An 18,848-nucleotide genomic window follows, 5' to 3' on the forward strand; every position below is an offset into this window, starting at 1 on the left:
AATCAGGATTTTAATGTACTAATGAAACTAGAGGAATCTAGGGCCTCATGAATAGACTGCAGGAAAAATGCATTTCATTTTTCTTATACAGTCTTATCTCAATAAAAACCCCTAAGTTATTTTTATCCGTTTGAATTAGTGCTTTTACTGTAACAATTACTTAAATCTAATCCACTAATTTCAATTAAGCAAATTCTTTTCTTTAATATTCAGAAGATAATGCATTAACTCTTGCTAGGACAATAGTGTGGATTTTAGTTGTTGATTTAAATAAAGTGAAGCATTCTAAATTTCATGATTTCATAAAGGGCATTTTCTAACCAAATGTCCTGCCTAAATTATGGAGGTAAATATGATGGAAATATAACATTGTATTTTTACTCAAATGTTTAACCTTTAGACTTAAAAATAAATTATTTTGGGACAAATATTTGTCAGACAGACACATTTACAGTTTAGAAAATGTTTTAATTTTTACATTAAATGTGGGTAGTGCCCCCTGGTGGAAATATGCCAAAATAAATTAAAACTTTAATAGTTAATGCTGCATAATTTTAAAAAATCAGACTCAAAGGTTTGAGTTGGCATTATGGAAACAACAAACCCTATGTCAATTATTAAACCTAATTAGTATTTTATATAAGCTGTACAAGGTGATGCCTTAGAATATTTATGCAAAAGCAGCCAGTTCTCAATAATCCACCAGTTTGGATTCATTTACATTGTTTTATACACTCTTTAAAATTAAATTTGTAAAGTAGCCATCCAATATTTTAACTATTGCCTGGTCATATTCAAATTCCTTGAACCTTCTGTATATTTCAGCATTGTGAAGGCAGAGATTTTGAATGCCAATGATTTATTCTCAGTGAGTTTGTTCATATGGCAACAGCTCAGTAGAAGTTTGTTGTGGCTCATTTCATAGATTTTATCAAGATATGAAGGTAGGACTTACACTACTTTGCATGCAGAATCTGTCTTGCAAACTGGAATCTATATACTAAATACTGAATAAATATGAATTGACTCACTAATATTGGGATATTTGCTATTATGCCGTGTTGGGAATAAAAAAAAAAAATCTAGTGAACATTCTGTAGTCTTCAGCAATATCTAAAAATAGTCAATATTCACATAGAGTAAGTAGAAATTTGCACTATAACCCTGTCAAAATATGAATAAGTGACATGAAACTCAATTTAAAGGATTAAAAGTAAAGTGTTTGACCTGGTTCAAGAGAGTTAAATTATTCTGAAGCAGTAGCACCAAGTTAACTCTATAGCAAAATATTTCATTACTTCAAACGCTTATTTATACTTGTCAATGGCTATGGAATGCATGTGTGACCAAACACTAAACAATTTAAAATATGTACTAAAAGTTTGAAATGTCACCACACTGAATGAAAGAATGAGAAGTCATGGTTGTTAATGTTAAATTACAATGATCATTTTTGCTTTTAAATTATGGAATAACTGAAAACCTTCAGGAGTTAAGTTTTTTGTTTATCTGCCATTACTTAGTGCTGCTATGGAATATTGGGATTGTTCATTATTTTTATCATGTTGTCTACTCTTCCCATGATATATCTGCATCAAAATTTAGATATTTCATTGAAATATCTAGAGCCATGGACATTTTTCTTACATAAAAAAGGAATGCTCTAAGGTCTTAGACTTGGACTATAAAATATTTGAGATAGAAACAAATTTTCAGAAGATGTGAAGTATCTATTGTGAGGAATCATTATGTCATACTACCAGTCACAGATTATATTCAAGAAAGAGGGATTTAATAAGTACATTTTTGCTTCTTCATAAGGAAAGGTTTGAATATGTATGTATAAGAAAATGTTTATACGGTGTGACTTTTAATTTCATTCTTCTATTTTGATTATACTTATAAGCACTTGAAAGTCAATGATAAATTCAGCTACTGTATTTTTAAGTGTTTATTCCATATTAAACAATGTGAACAATTGAAAATAATACAGTGATTTTAGGGCTAAATTCTTGGAGTAAATTAAGAGGCATGGAAAAATGAATACCATCATATCAAAGTGAATATTTAAAAACAAAGTAAAAATTAAACATAGTCATAAACCCTCAGGTTTTTAAGGTGTATATTAGTGTGTATCACTTTTTAAACTTAGGAATAACTTCTTCATATTAAAATGTATTTCTATGATGATGAAAAATAATACTAGAGAATATAGTTATCTGTGCTATACATTCTGTGTGTGTGTGTGTGTGTGTGTGTGTGTGTGTGTGTCTCATGCAGTACAATCTTTCATTGAATTCTTTCCATGAGGTCAAAATAAATTTAGAACATATAAAGATTATTAAGGAAAATGAGGCTTATATATATTCTTACTTTTAAAATGACCTGAAAAATATTTTTGACTGTGTAGATATTTTGTTTATGAGAATGATCCATTTGAAATGGATAGGGCTTTAGCCAAACTCAATTTGCTGTTACAAAAGAGCTGTCTTGAAGTGCTCTAAATATTTACTTTTCTGCACTGCCAAGCAAAAGAGTTATGTACAATTGGAGTTCTTGGTAGAACCTTATGTGCTGGATATACTCTTGTTAGTGTGACTTAAAGCAAAGAAATTAAATTGTAACAATGCCTTTTAGAAATAACATTTACTCTAGGTGCAATGATAATATTTTCTTATATTTTGAAGCAGGTAAGTTGGCAGGTATAACATTTTTATTTGGCACATAAGTTGATAAAAAATATTAACTTTCTCAATATAGCCAGCTCCTGGTTTTCATCCATTCTGAGAATTTTGATTCCATCAAAGAAAAATTCTTATTTGACAGAATCATTTTATAAACTGCAATATGGATCAAAAAGTTGAAATTCAACAAGCAAAATTTAGATCAGAAAGAAAATATCCATGTTCTATGCACAGCTAAGCAGGACAGGGCTTGGAAACACATCCAGTTTTGTTTAACTTGATTTAGGAAAAGCACCATCTGATATTTTGCCTCACTGCTTTAGTATCAGAGATTCTGCTAATAATCTACATGGACTCTTGTCCATCACCTCAAAAGTCAAAAACATCATATCTGGCAACTTGACTTATTTTTCCATGGTTTTCAATAAATGGCAGATACATATAATATTCCTTTCAACACCACAGTTTTATTTTTGCCTTCAAGTGGATAAAAATGGAAGCTCTTGATGACCATTTGAGCAGAGATTTCACATTTCTGGAAAGTAAAGCAAACCCAACTCCCAGACTGGTATGATAAAGAGAAGTTATTCATAACATGATTGAATTTGTGAGTATTTTTGTTCATAAACTGAGGAATAGCCTGTAATTTAGGGTTAATAATTCACTATTATTGTTGATGCTAAAAATATTTAGACAAGCTGCAACTCTGGAAGGCAAAATTGGAGCTTATCAACTATGAAATGGTTCCAAATCTAAAGGGAGTGCAAAATGCAGAGGAATATGAAAAAATAGGTAAAGCTTACTGTTTTATCCCCAAACTGATATCTTCAGAGGTTTCTGGAAACATTGAAACAGTCTTCTTTTTTTAAAAAAAGTAGGCTGAACAAATTCAGGCAACTATGAATGTAGAGAAAAAATGAAACAGCACAAATTTATCACCAAGCATAATAAAGAAGGATTACAAGTACAAATACAAGCACCTAGGTATTTCAACCTGATTGTTTCCACTCCTTTCTGGGATGTCAACCACTATCTTGAAGCTGAGTTTCCCAACTTCTGGTACTTCTTTGTTTTATTAAATAGGAATACAGCTTTACTAAACAATATAGAGCACCAGCTTTCTTTATATCATCCTCTACATATTCTATTACAATTACTCATAATCATTGAGGAGAGATTTGTTCATGTTTGGATGTATAATTCTAGTTCATTAATTTTTCATAGCTGTGTAGTATCCCATTATATTAGTGTTCTACAATTTATTTACTAATTCTCCTGCTGATGACATTTAAGTTGTATATCAGTTAGGAGAGGCTAAATTTATGCTGTGACAGGAAACAGCCAGAAAATATCAGAAAAAAATGTATTTCTTGCTCAGGAAGTCTGCTATAGTGGAACAAGATATTTAGTTCCACAGAGTACTCAGAGATCCAGATGATAAAGCCTTCCCACCTGTAAAGTCACAGTCATCATGGTGTGGGGAGGGAGTTTGCTGGCCAGAACCAGCCACGTGGTTCATCTCAGAGCAGTAGTTTCCAGAAACCTCAAAAGGAAATGAGGTGTTGGTGAGCTGGGATAATGCTTACCACCACTTGTCTCTAGTTTTCACTATTGCAAACCTTACTGATGTCCCCTTGTATTCATGTGAGAGAAAACTTAGGAGTGAAAATGCTGGCCTCGAGGAATACCACCTCTTCAGCTTTCATAAGCAATAACCAAATTGCATTTTCAAAGAGTTCTGCTGTACTCCCATCACAAGAGAATAAGAGTTCCTGTTTCTTATAGTATTTGCCAATAATAGGTACTATAAGTCTACCCCCTACCCCGTGATCTGATTGGTAGTCATATCATTTTATTGTGATTTTAATTCATATCTGCCTGGTTACTGGTAAGATTATCTCTTTATCTGTTTTTTAGCCACTTAGTTTATCTTTATGAACTTCCTATTCATATCCTTTGCTCATTTTTCAATTAAGTTGTTTGTCTTTTCTTATTGTTGAAGATTTTATATACAATGGCAAATATAGGCTCCAAATCTATGGATTATCTTTCTAATTTTTATCATGCCTTAAAGGTGCATAAAAATTCTTTCTTGTAGATGCAAATGATTTTTTATAGATGAAAAAAATTCTAATGCAATCAACTTATCAGCCTTTTTTTTTGACAATTGGTATGTTTTATAAACAATCCTTACCCAAGAATTAAAAAAATTATTTATCTTCTAAAATTGCAATATTTTGCTTTTCAAATTTAGTTTATTCTCATGTAATTCTCTCTTATGTTATTCCTGAAGGAGTAAATAAAAATTTTAAATATAGATAATCAATTTTTCCAGATTTCTGAATAATACATTCTTTTTTTCTGATCTAAATGTCACTTCCCATATATATATAAGATTCTGCACATATTGAGGTATTTTTCTTGATGCTCTATTTACTTAGTTGATCAGTATGTTCATCCAGACAACTCTCTACAGCATTAGAGTAAATATTGATATCTGTTAGGACAGGTATCCTCACTTTGCTTTAATTTTTAAAATTTTGGCAGTTTTTGGTCCTTTACTCTTCTGTACAAATGTCAAATCACCTTAACAATGTCTATGAAAACTCTGTCAGGATTTTCAATGGAGTTGCTTTAAATGTTTAAGTTATTTGGGGAGGAAATTGATCATTTTGTAATAGTAAGTCAAAATAAATATAGTTTATCTGTTCATTTATTGAGAATTTTTAACTCTCTAGTAACAAATGATATAATCATCTCCATTAAAGTAATACACATATTTTGTTAGGTTTATTCATGATAGCTTTCATTTCTTTAGTTTTGTTGCTATAATAAATTATACTTTTTTAAAAATTACATTTTTAATAATTTTGTGGTTGTATAAACATGCAATTGATTAATTATTGTATTGGTATATATTGGTATATAAAATTAATTCCAGTGTTATCCTTGCATTTTCTCTTATGTTTCCTACATAGAGGGTTATATCACCTGTAAATAATGATAGTTTTACTTCTTCTTTACATATTTATTAATTTTTCTTGTATTACTATACTTACTAGGGAATTCTGGAATAAAAGTGAATATAATCAAGGGTAGAAAACATCCTTATCTATTTTCACATTTTAAACAGAGTGCCTCTAATATTTTCCTATTAATTGTAACATTTCATAAACGTTTAGTAGCTAGCCTTCAACTGAGTTAATACCCTTCAATATGTTGAGTGTTTTCCTTTGCTTTTATTTTTAATTAGCAATGGCTTTTATCATAAGTAGATATTGATTTTATCAAATGGTATTTTTTGTCTCTATTTATGTGACCAGATAGATTTTCTTTTTATTCTTCTTTCATCTAATTTAATCCTTTTGTTTCTGAGATTATCCTAGCTTTTATTATACCACCACAGTTTTTCTGCATTAGAGCTTTCTTTTTTTTTTTGCGGTTCGCGGGCCTCTCACTGTTGTGGCTTCTCCCGTTGTGGAGCACAGGCCCCGGACGAGCAGGCTCAGCGGCCATGGCTCACAGGCTCAGCCGCTCCGCGGCTTGTGGGATCTTCCCGGACCAGGGCACGAACCCGTGTACCCCACTTTGGCAAGTGGACTCTCAACCACTGCGCCACCAGGGAAGCCCTGCATTAGAGCTTTTGCGTCTGTATTTGTAAGTGTAATTGGTCCACAACTTTTTATTCTTATCCTGTCCTTGTCTGATTTAAGTTCAATGGTTATTCCAACTACATAAAAATAGTTGGGAGATTTTTTACCTCTTTTTCTAACTCTGAAAGAGTTTCTGTAAGATTGGAACTATCTGAATCTTAAATGTTTAGGGAGCATGCCTCTAAATCTTGTATATTATTATCTAGTAATTTATATAAACTTCACTATCTTGTCTACAAAACAGGCATTATTATTTTTACTGATTATACTGATATAGCCAAGTTGAAACTAATACAGCTTTTAAAAAGTCTTACTGACTGATTTTTGAATCCTTATATATCTTGACATGGTTAACTAACATTTTGTGAATATGGTGAAGTGTTAGATTCTTAATACTGAAACATTTTCTAAATAAATAAAATAAAGAAGAAGACCTGTAAAATGAACAAATAATTCACAAAATAAATACACATAAAAAAAACACGTGTGAAAAAAACCTCTCTAAATTGAGATTTCTCTCTCCCTCTGAGGAGATCATAGAGTTAAGGAACGTGAAGTCAAATAATCACTTTTTGTATACAACTGGGAGCAATATAAATTGGTACCAGGCTATTTATCATAGTTATTGATAAATTTTTGAATATCTAAGATCTTGGAGGAAAGATAATTATCACTGTAATGAAGCTAGATTATTAGCATCAATATTGTCTTTGTTATTCCCGTAACACCTATTCTAGTGTTTTGGAATAGAGTAGGATCTCAGAATTGTTATTCCCTAATAACTGTATAATTATATCTGAATCCCTAAAGTATACCAGCATTTCACATATTGGAAAATTATATTTGCACACCTATGCTTCTAGTTAAGTCATCGATATTCCTCATTTTAAATTATTTCATTTAGAATATAATGTAAACCAAAAATCGACTTATCCTCCATGAAAGCTGTTATAATATTAACTGAATTCAGTTGTAGATTTTATGGAGATTAGTCATTTGTCCAATAGTCTATAATAACCTTTACCTTTTCCCCTTTTCCTAAAGTCAAAATGACCTGCAGTCTATCGAATACATTTCTGGAGAGTTAACATAATGAATGTATCTCCTGCTTGTTAAAAATAGTAATTTGACCTTGTTTAAGGAAGCATGGTACCTACTTTTTTTATTAATGGTAGAACTTTATGGTAGATTAGCTTGGCTCAACGTAAAATATAAATTTATTTGGTGAAGCCTCAGTAAGAAAATTTGAAAACAGCTTACCAACAATTTTTTTTTCACTTGACCTGATGAGACAAATCAAGCCTGTGATGGTGATTTAATGATGCAATCAGCAGTGAGTCACACCTGACTGATGGGTCCCTCCAGAGTCTGGCAGGCAAACTTGACCACCAAAGTCTCAGACAAATTTTTCCCAAAGACCCTCTGACTAACCAGCCTCCAGTCAATTGTCTTCTGTCTTGTCCTTGACGCACCGTGATCTTTTGTTGTTGCTATTGTTCAGCTCCTCTGCTTTGAATTGAACTGCACATAGTGACCTCCAGATGTAATTTATAATAGAGTTACACTTACCCTTCAAAATGTCAAGTATGTAGTCAGGTGGCAAACACTGAATTCTCTGTGGAGACTTCGGTAAGAAAGTAATAAATGTAATTTGCACAGAACACCAGTGTTAATAGCTATCAGTATAAACACAATGAAATGTACAATTGCACTGAGTCAGCACCCAGTCACCCTTGCTCCTTAACTCGCACGTCCCTGGGTGTGGACGTGCCGCTGAGGCGGTGATGTCCTCATCTGATACACATGTCAGCTGACTGTCACTGCAATTCAAAGGTGAATCAGATGATATAGTCTCAAAATTAGTGTGCTTTTTCTCCTTGTCATCTGTACACGTTGGGAAGTTTTACTAAAATTTTAACAAGTTCAAGGACATTTGTGCGATTTCACAGGTGCATCCTGCTCTGCGTCTAAGGGCCTCTGCATGTGGAAGAGTAGCAGGGGGCAGTGCAGACTGTGGTGATGGAGAAGGTGCAGGAAAAGATGTGTGGTTTATCATAAGTCTTGTGGCTCCACGGATCAGGGCCTGGCCATTACCTGAGAGCTAGTTAGGAATGGAGACTCTCAGGCCCACCCCAAGACAACTGATTCAGAATCTTCTTTTAATAAGACCCACCAAGTGAATCACATGAACATTAAAGTTGGAAGAACACTCATTTTAAATATTGCTCTACTTTATTTGAGTATAGGAAACCGATGGCTACTTCACTCATCAGCCACACACCCAGTGCTGATCCTTAACCCCTCTGAGCCTCGCATTCCATGTCAATTACCCTTAACACCTCATCTGTGCTGACACCAGAGTGGACTTGTTATCAGAGCAAGTCATGACACAGTCAGGTGTCTGGCAACCTCAGATAAGGTTATCAATCATGGTTATCATTATTAATTTTTCTAATAGGGAGCTCCCCTTTCACCAGTTCAGGAATATTGACATTTTCCAATACCTTACAATTTAAATGTGTTTTTGTCTATAGCAGCATAGTGAATTTTTCTTCTAATGCTCATCATCTCATCTATATCTGCTCCGTCTTTGCTACCAGGCATGTGAAGGGATTTTACTTCACTGCCCCCAATGTCTTCTGTTGGTCAGAGCCATGTGACCAGTCTGGCCAGTGGTCCTGGGCCACATTGACAATTTTATGTAAGAACCTTTATTTATCAGTGTAAGACTCTGCAAGGGTCTCTTCTCTCTTCAGAGTGGCCCTTTTAGATGGCGGAGTTTCCATCAATCTGAGTCCCTGAGTGGGGAAGATGTTGGAGGGACCTGCTGTTGGCATTTGGTGAACACAGATCATGAATGAGAAATAAACATTTCCTGCTTTAAGTCTCTGAGATTTTGGAGTGGGTTGTTAATACACTGTGAAGAAGTAGATCTTGACTACAGACACATCTGCTTTGCAGAGCTAACCTTCAAGACTGCACCCTGCTTTTAGACACTTTGGTGGAAGTATAAGTCTTCTAGGGGTACTTCAAAAAATAAATACCCTAGAAAAACAAAAAAGATGTGAGGAATCTGTCTGATTTATTTTAACAACCACTTAGTCTCTGATTCAGCCTTGCCATTTCAGTCTGCCCTACACAGCTTACTCAAACCAATCTTCCTTCAAGACTCTAGAATGAGATTTCTCTAGAAATTCTCCCTGTTTCTGACCACACAGTCTAGCTCAGTATTGCAGACACAGCTCACATGTCCTTCCATATTTCAAGGCAGACATTGATAATTGATGGCAGTAAGTTTTCTTGAAGAGGTAAGACATGCTCTTACAATCATTTTTAACTCAGAAATTTTGAAAGCCTGTAGTAATCCATCAGAGTAAACCAGAAAGATATAATAAATTTGCTATCATTGGTCTAAATTCTTCAGCTTGATGTCCTAAATAAACACTCTCTAAAATCTGGTCTTACTCTTTTAATTTTCACTTCCTACAACTCCCCAAAAGAATAACCTTTCCTCAAACCAGAACACTCTCCACCCTTTTTGCAACAAGTAAAATAAAATAATGTGAGGTCTGATTGAGAACTTTTATTTCCATAGAGTTTATTAAGTAGATTACAATGCAGGTAGTAACCTGTTGAAAACTAATTTGAAAAACTGTCCAGCCCTTGTCATGAGACAGTTGTGTTTCAGGTATGAAAAGACTAGCTGGTTTATCCATTCTTATTAATGAGAAGTTTAAGAAAGGTTAAGAATGGACAAACCAGCTCAGTTTCTCATAGATCACTCCACTCATCAAAGAACCTAAAATACAAGGTCAGCATGACTCTGAGGATGTGAGATTGTGGCTGTACACTTGTCATATTAAAGGGCTAGAAGAAACAGAAATAACATGAATAGCAATGGTAGTAATAATAACTATTACATATTGAGTACTTACTATGTGACAAGTACTGTGAGGAAGGCTTTTCTTGCATTTAGTTTTCCCACATGCCTTTAAGAGATAGGTTTTATTATTATTCCTACTTTATGGATGGGGAAACTGAAACTCAGAGGTTTTAATAAACTTGCCCAAGGTCACATAGCTAATAGATTTTGAAAATAGGACTTTTTTTCTTTTCTTTTTTTTTTTTTTTTTTTTTGCAGTACGCGGGCCTCTCACTGTTGTGGCCTCTCCCGTTGCGGAGCACAGGCTCCGGACGCGCAAGCTCAGCGGCCATGGCTCACGGGCCCAGTCGCTCCGCGGCACGTGGGATCTTCTCAGACCGGGGCACGAATCCGTGTCCCCTGCATTGGCAGGAGAACTCTCAACCACTGCCCCACCAGGGAAGCCCCTGAAAATAGGACTTTCTATCTCCAGAACTTACATGCCTAACACCTTTCTCTAGACTGCTCCAGACAGTGAGACAGTTGTGGTCACACTCCTTGGAGTAATGGGGGGAAAATCAACAACTGAGGAAGAGTTACACCTCAGCTCTGGTTCCAATTCAGTTTCAAGTGTCCATTTTACCTTGGGTAAGATTACTAATGTGCTTTTATAACCAAGATCCGGTGACTGTTACATAGTTCACCAGCTTTTACACAGATACTCCACTGAAGAGCAACTTATGAACTGCTTTTCTGGGTCCACAATTATTTTATATGTTTAAAATGTATGTCATTGACTGAATCTCTGTATACATATATTTTCTAAAATGAAGAATCCTTTTTCTCATGAAAGCAATAATTTGTGGTTCATCTGGTTTATTATTTGCAATTTTATGTATTGATATTTCTCAACAGCCAATCTCTAGAAGAACTGGAATTCTCATTTTTCTCAACTGGTTATATTTTTTAAACCTTGTAAAAACTACTTCCAAGTTGTTCCTCAATTATTCAATATTAAGTACCAATTAATTTAAAAGTTTTCCAAGGTTCAGCTTTCAATATCTCTGTATCTGTGAAGCTGAGAACCTGAAGAAGGTACTGAAGGAGTTTTGAAAGTGACATAAAGATTAGAACCAAGGAGAACTGAGCCATTGTTCACTGAAGACATTGGGAGTATATTTTATGCTCATGAGCAGAAAGAATCTGTTTATAATCATAATTTTTCATGGTATATATGCCAAGGTAAATTCAGAAAGTATCCAGAATATTGAGAAAACATTGATTTGGTTATGAAAATGTTCTAGCTACAATTTACACTTACCAGTTTGTATGACTTTGAGCTGTTCCTTTAATTTCTCTGTGTCATTTACTCATCTATAGAACTGCCCTGACAAGTGAATGAGATTGTTATAAGGATACAACCAGACCAGATATATGAAAGAGCTTTATACGCTGTAAATTTTGATAAAAACAAAGTTCTGCTATTACTGTGAATACTGGTTTGCCTTTTGAATATCTGTTGTTAAATCTGCAAAGACTAAAATTATGTGTAGCCCAGATTACTTGTTTTATCAATAAAAAATAACTAGATTACTCTTTTTGAATTATGGTTTTCTCAGGGTATATGCCCAGTAGTGGGATTGCTGGGTCATATGGTAGTTCTATTTGTAGTATTTTTTAAGGAGCCTCCATACTGTTCTCCATAGTGGCTGTACCAATTCACATTCCCACCAGCAGTGCAAGACTGTTCCCTTTTCTCCACACACTCTCCAGCATTTATTGTTTCTAGATTTTTTTGATGATGGCCATTCTGACTGTTGTGAGATGATATCTCATTGTAGTTTTGATTTGCATTTCTCTAATGATTAATGATGTTGAGCATTCTTTCATGTGTTTGTTAGCAGTCTGTATATCTTCTTTGGAGAAATGTCTATTTAGGTCTTCTGCCCATTTTTGGATTGGGTTGTTTATTTTTTTGTAATTGAGAATTCAAAAAGTGTCATGTACCAAAATGTTCATTGCAGCTCTATTTACAATAGCCTGGAGATGGAAGCAAGCTAAATGTCCATCATCGGATGAATGGATAAAGAAGATGTGGCACATATATATAATGGAATATTACTCAGCCATAAAAAGAAATGAAATTGAGCTATTTGTAATGAGGTGGATGGACCTAGAGTCTGTCATACAGAGTGAAGTAAGTCAGAAAGAGAAAGACAAATACCATATGCTAACACATATATATGGAATTTAAGAAAAAAAATAAATGTCATGAAGAACCTAGGGGTAAGACAAGAATAAAGACACAGACCTACTACAGAATGGACTTGAGGCTATGGGGAGGGGGAAGGGTAAGCTGTGACAAAGTGAGAGAGTGGCATGGACATATATACACTGCCAAACGTAAAATAGATAGCTAGTGGGAAGCAGCTGCATAGCACAGGGAGATCAGCTCGGTACTTTGTGACCACCTAGAGGGGTGGGATAGGGAGTGTGGGAGGGAGGGAGATGCAAGAGGGAAGAGATATGGGGACATATGTATATGTATAACTGATTCACTTTGTTATAAAGCAGAAAATAACACACCATTGTAAAGCAATTATACTCCAACAAAGATTTTTTAAAAAAATGACTAGATTAAAGCCTGTTCATTACTTGTCTATTTTGCCTTTATGAACACAGTATTTATTGCATATCCTTTGCCTGTGTCTGCACTTTACTACTGTCTATAAGATCTGCTGAGACACAAAGAGGAAATAGAAGATGTGTGTGTGTGTGTGTGTGTGTGTGTGTGTGTGTGTGTGTGTATAAGGCGATTAGGGATAAGAAGAGGTGATAAGATTATTAACTTTTGACATCTTCATTGTAAATCTTTTCAGTGTTAGCTAGTGAGTATCCAAATGGAGCTCATTATTACAATCAAATGTGTAAAATATAATTATTAATTGTATTTTTCTGTGATAAATTGTTGGTAAACTAACCGTGGTGAAGTAGCCCAATACAATGAACATTATAAAGTTGAGTATTCCTTTGATCCTTTGGTTAGTAAGTGACAATTTTAAGCACTATAATATTTTGGTGAGAAATTTCTGTCTTACAGGGTAGCAATATTTTGAAGTCTCATAATTGGATTCATTTAAGTCTTCAGCATCCAAACCATGGGATAGTGTCCAAAACAGAGAAGTATTATCACTAATTTTATTCTACAGAAGCAACTTCAATATTTTATTTTCTTTTTGTCCATAGTAAACAAACTTCTAACCTCAGAGCTATTTCAGAAAGTAATTATTTAAAATGCTTTTACATTAATATGGATTTCATTACTGAGAGTATATGGAAATGACTAGATAAGAGAAGACTTTTTCAGGTAATTCTTAGTTATAATTAACAATATGCAAAGTTAGGGTCAGCTAGTTTTGAAAAGTGACAGAAAATTCATTCTACTTTATTAAAACATAGTCTGATTCCCAAGCCAAAATCAACTCTAACAGTCCATTTCTATAATAAGTTTAAATTTTTAATTATAAAATTAATTTTCCAGACTAGCAGGCTGTAATTAGATATTATAATATTTATGTTGACTTTTCTTCTGGATTACTTATCTAAATAACTAACTTTTGCCATTTTGTAAGTCCAAATAATGAATTTTAGATATTCTAACAGCAAAACAGAGCCCCACAAGGGTGATTTCTAAAGTTTCTTTTCTAAAATTGCTGTATAGTCTCAGATTGTGTCATTGTTTTTGAATAATTTAAATCATGCTTTAGTATTTAAAAGTTATTTAAAATTTTTCATTGAATTATAACATAGTTACAGAAGAGTAAACAAAACAGTTCAATCAGTTGCCACAAAACCAAGTCCCCAATGGAGCAAACTCACAGGTCAAGAAATAGGACAGTGTGAGCCACGGTGCCAGCCTTTGTGTTCCCTCCCAATTCAACTGTAACTTATCTCTAAATTTCAAATACCTTAGCATGGTTTTACTGTTTCTCAGTTTTTTAATACTTATGCAATAAGTATGCTTTTTTTTTCACGCTTCTTTCACTCATCATTATTTTTGTGAGATTACTGTGTATGGTTTATAGTAACAGTTCGTTCTTTCTCATTGTTTTGTATCATATGCCATCATGAATGGTCTCTACTTTTTTTTTTTTTTTTTTTCGGTTCACGGGCCTCTCACTGTTGTGGCCTCTTCCATTGTGGAGCACAGGCTCCGGACACGCAGACTCAGCGGCCATGGCTCACGGGCCCAGCCACTCCGCGGCATGTGGGATCCTCCCGGACCAGGGCACGAACCAGTGTCCCCTGCATTGGCAGGCGGACTCTCAACCACTGCACCACCAGGGAAGCCCGAATGGTCTCTACTTTATCCATCTATCTATTTATCCACTTATTTATCTTTTGATGTATATTGGAGTTTTTATAAACAAAACTGATAGTGGAATTCTATTTTATGTCTCCTAGTTGTGTGTACCTAGAGGCTGAATTGCACAAATATATTACAGTCTACAAGATGCAGCCAGACAGCTTCCCAAAGGGAGTGAACATAATTTACACTCCCAAGAGCACCTAGTAAATTCTCCATTACTACAATATTGTTAATACATGGTATTAGCAGTACAGTCTTGGTCATCTTACATCTTGTGGAGGGTGTATAATGGTGGCTTATGATGTTTTTCTTTAGCCTTGCCCTAATGACTAATGAAGCTAAGAATCTTTTCATGTTCTTAATTGACCTTCTATTATCTTCGCCTATGAAGTGCCTGTTCAAAATTCTTGCCAATTTTGCTACTGAATTTTTTCTATTGTTCTCGGTATTTGAAAGATTTCTTTTTATTTTATTTGAATTTTATTTTATTTATTTTTCTATACAGCAGGTTCTTATTAGTTATCTATTTTATAGAAAGATTTCTTAATATATTCTGGATGTGTTCATTTTCAAATTCTCAAAATCTTCTGTAACTCCTTGTGTTGCCTTTTCACTTTCATAATGGTGTCTATAGTGAAATGAAGTTCTTCCTTTAAAATAGTTCAGCATACCAATCTTTTCCTTAAATTATAGTTACAGCTCTTCATATTTTGTTTAAGAAATATTTGCCTACCCCAAGGTAATGTAAGAATTCTTCTATATTATCTAGAAGTTTTATCCACATGGCATTGATGGTTTTAAGGCAGGAGTCAGCTTTATTTCCATATGTATATCTATTCACCTAACAAAGTTATTGAAGTTGTCATCTTTCTCAACACCTCTGTACTGACACTATTTTCATTAATCAAGTGCTCATATCATTGTGAGTCAGTTTATAGACTCCATTCCATTTTCATGAAAAACATCGACCTGTATTTCTTTTTTGTTGTTAGGGTCATAAAATGAGTTAGGAAGTATTCTGTCTTTTTCTAATAATATCCAGAAGAATATGTGTGTGTATTTGTTTGTGTGTGTGGTGTGTGTGTATATCTGTTATTTTTTCCTACAGTGTTTGGAAGAATTCAGCAGTGAAGACAACTAGAACAAGAGTGTTCTTCATAGAAAGGCTTTAAATTATAGATTCAATTTCTTTACTAAACATAGAATAATTGTTTAAATATTCCATTTTTCTTCTTGATAAATTGTATTTCTCTAGGATATTTTTATTTCATCTACTATTTCCTAATTATTGCTATAAAATTATTCACTGCTATTAAAAAGTTTGTCAAAACTTATGAACAATGTAATGTCTATAAGGTGTAAAGTGATACCACTTTTTCATTCCTGATATTAATTAATTCTGTCTTCCCTCCATTTTTTTTCTCACCAAATCAGTAAAAGTCATCAAAACTCTATCAGTTTGATTGGTCCTTTCAAGAAAAACAAATGATTCTCTTCTAATTAATTTATTGTGTATTTGATCAATTATTTACTTTAGCTATTATCTTTACCACATCTTTTCTTTATTCTTCCTTTCTAATCTATGCCTTGAAATGCACTTGATTTTCCTCTAAGTTCTGATTTAGCTTCATCCTACAAGTTTTGATGTGCTTTTTGCCTACTATTATGATGTTAAAATTATTATTTGATTTCCATTGTGAGTTCTTTTTAACCCATTGTGTTTTCAGAAGTACATAGCTTAATTACCATATTTATGAATATTTTCTAGTTACAGTCTATCCTCATTATTTATGAATTCTGTATTTGAGAATTTGCCTATTCACTAAAATTTATTTGTAACCCCAAACTCAATATCCTGTCACTTTACTGCTCATCAGCAGATTTGCACCAAGTGCTGAAAAATTTGAGTCACCTGATGCATAGTTCTACCCAGCTAAGGCAGAACAGGGGAGCACAATTCTTCTTGTTTCAGCTTTCACATAGAAGCAACCAGAGGATGGACAGGGAAAGGAATGATGAAGTACAGCACAAGAAGCTCTGGTTCTGGGACCTGTTGGATGAGGTCTGAATCCTAAATCTGACACCTGTTAGTGGGGCAGCACCAGGGAAGTCACTAAACACATCTGAACCTCCTTTTTCTCTTTTGCAAAATAAAGAAAATAGACTCTACCAGGATAAGTATTTTTAATATTTAAGAGTATAATTTATGTGAGATATGTATAAATATGAATATACTTCCCTAGAAGCAATGTTTCATGTTCACCTAGTCAGTGTTCACTCTAAAGAACATAACTACTGAAAATAAGGAGAATTAATTTGTTTCTTTTTCTTAAAGAAATTTCTAGCTTACTTGACTTGTGTTCCTAATTCTTTTAATTTGTAGAGGCTAGTTTTATTGCCCTTACCTGTCAAGCTTGGTGAATATTCCAAGTGCACAGCTGGGTCAGTGATATGTTGGTACTGAATGATGTCCCCCTCCAAGCTCATGTGTTAAAGCCCTGCACATCCTCACTGCCTGGGGGCCTACATGGTACCTTAACACTGATTTTTTTTTTTTTTTTTTTTTTTTTGCGGTACGCGGGCCTGTCACTGTTGTGGTCTCTCCCATTGCAGAGCACAGGCTCCGGACGCGCAGGCTCAGCCGCTCTGCGGCATGTGGGATCTTCCCGGACCGGGACACGAACCCATGTCCCCTGCATCGGCAGGCGGACTCTAAACCACGGCACCACCAGGGAAGCCCAACACTGATATTTAATGTTCAGCTTTTCTAGTTGTTCTCAGTAGTAAAGCTGGTCTTTAGTCCACTATTGCTGGAAGCGGAATTCTTTTGTTGTTGTTGTTGTTGTATTTTCTTATAATTCCATCTAACTTGTCTGTCATATTTATATGTAATTTTGCAAAACAGAACAAAAGAATTGTATCTGCCCCCTCTGCATGTGACTAAATCTAAGTTTATACCATGAAACTGGCTGCTGGGTTATTATTAAGGCCAGAACACTGGGAGAGCTTTTGTCTCTTTTTTTTGTTTGTTTGTTTGTTTTGCGGTACACGGGCCTCTCACCGCTGTGGCCTCTCCCGTTGCAGAGCACAGCCTCCGGACGCGCAGGCTCAGCGGCCATGGCTCACGGGCCCAGCCGCTCTGTGGCATGTGGGATCGTCCCGGACCGGGGCACTAACCCATGTCCCCTGCTTCGGCAGGTTGACTCTCAACCACTGCACCACCAGGGAAGCCCTGTCTCTTTTATTTTGATCAGTGTATCAGTCAGGATAGACAAGGTTGGCTGCACTATGGAAATGAACAAATTCCAAACTTAGTGACTTCAAGCAAACGATTTATTTTCTTCTCAGTTACATTTCATGTGTCTCTGGTTAGTGGTGGGCTCTGCTTTTGCTTGATTTTATCAGAGATCCAGACAGATCTGAAACATCTCTCATCACAGTGAAAGACAGGAAAAGTCATAGCAAATAAAGCTCTGGATATAACACGTCTCTTCTCACGTGCGATCATTCAAGTGGCATAGCTAGGCCTGACTTCAAGGAGGCAGAGACATTAAATCATATTATGTAGAAGGAGAAACAGACTATCTCTGAACAGCACTAATGGCTAACACAACCAGTTTTTTAAGTGACAAATGGCCACCATTTCCTAGTAACTGAAAGACAAATTCTCAAGAGTGGAGAAACTATCCTGCTCTTAAATGTTTTTGTAGTCTCTAACATAGTTGTATTAGTTTTGTATTGCTGACATAACAAATTTCCACCAACTTAATGGCTTAAGACAACACAAATTGATGGTTTGACAGCTCTGTAGGGGGAAATTCAGAATGGTGTTAAAATCAGGGTGTCAGCAGGCTGTACTCCTCTCTGGAAGCATGAAGGGGGACCCAAGTCTTGGTTATTTGAGTTGGCAAAAGTAAGTTCTTTGTGGTTCTAAGATGGAGGTCTCTGGTTTGTTGCTGGCTGTAAACTGAGGGCCACTGCCAACTGCTGGAGGCTGCCTCAGTCTTTGGCCATGGCCCCTTTCTTCATCTTCAAGGCCAGCAAAAGTGGTAGAGTCTCTCTCTCTCTCTCTCTCTCTCATCTATATTATGTATATAAATTTTAATTTAAAAATACTGAAATAGATTTTTTTAAAATGCTATTTGTGCTTTATCAATCTCGATTAGCTAAGCGAGGGCCATCTGGTCCTATATATGGAGAAGTATAACCATAAGCAACTTCATTCTTTTTCTTTGTAACTGATTAATCCTGATCCTTTAAAGGATAACTTAAATTAATAT

This window comes from Orcinus orca, chromosome 10, assembly GCF_937001465.1.
Source record: "Orcinus orca chromosome 10, mOrcOrc1.1, whole genome shotgun sequence".
Lineage (NCBI taxonomy): Eukaryota > Metazoa > Chordata > Mammalia > Artiodactyla > Delphinidae > Orcinus > Orcinus orca.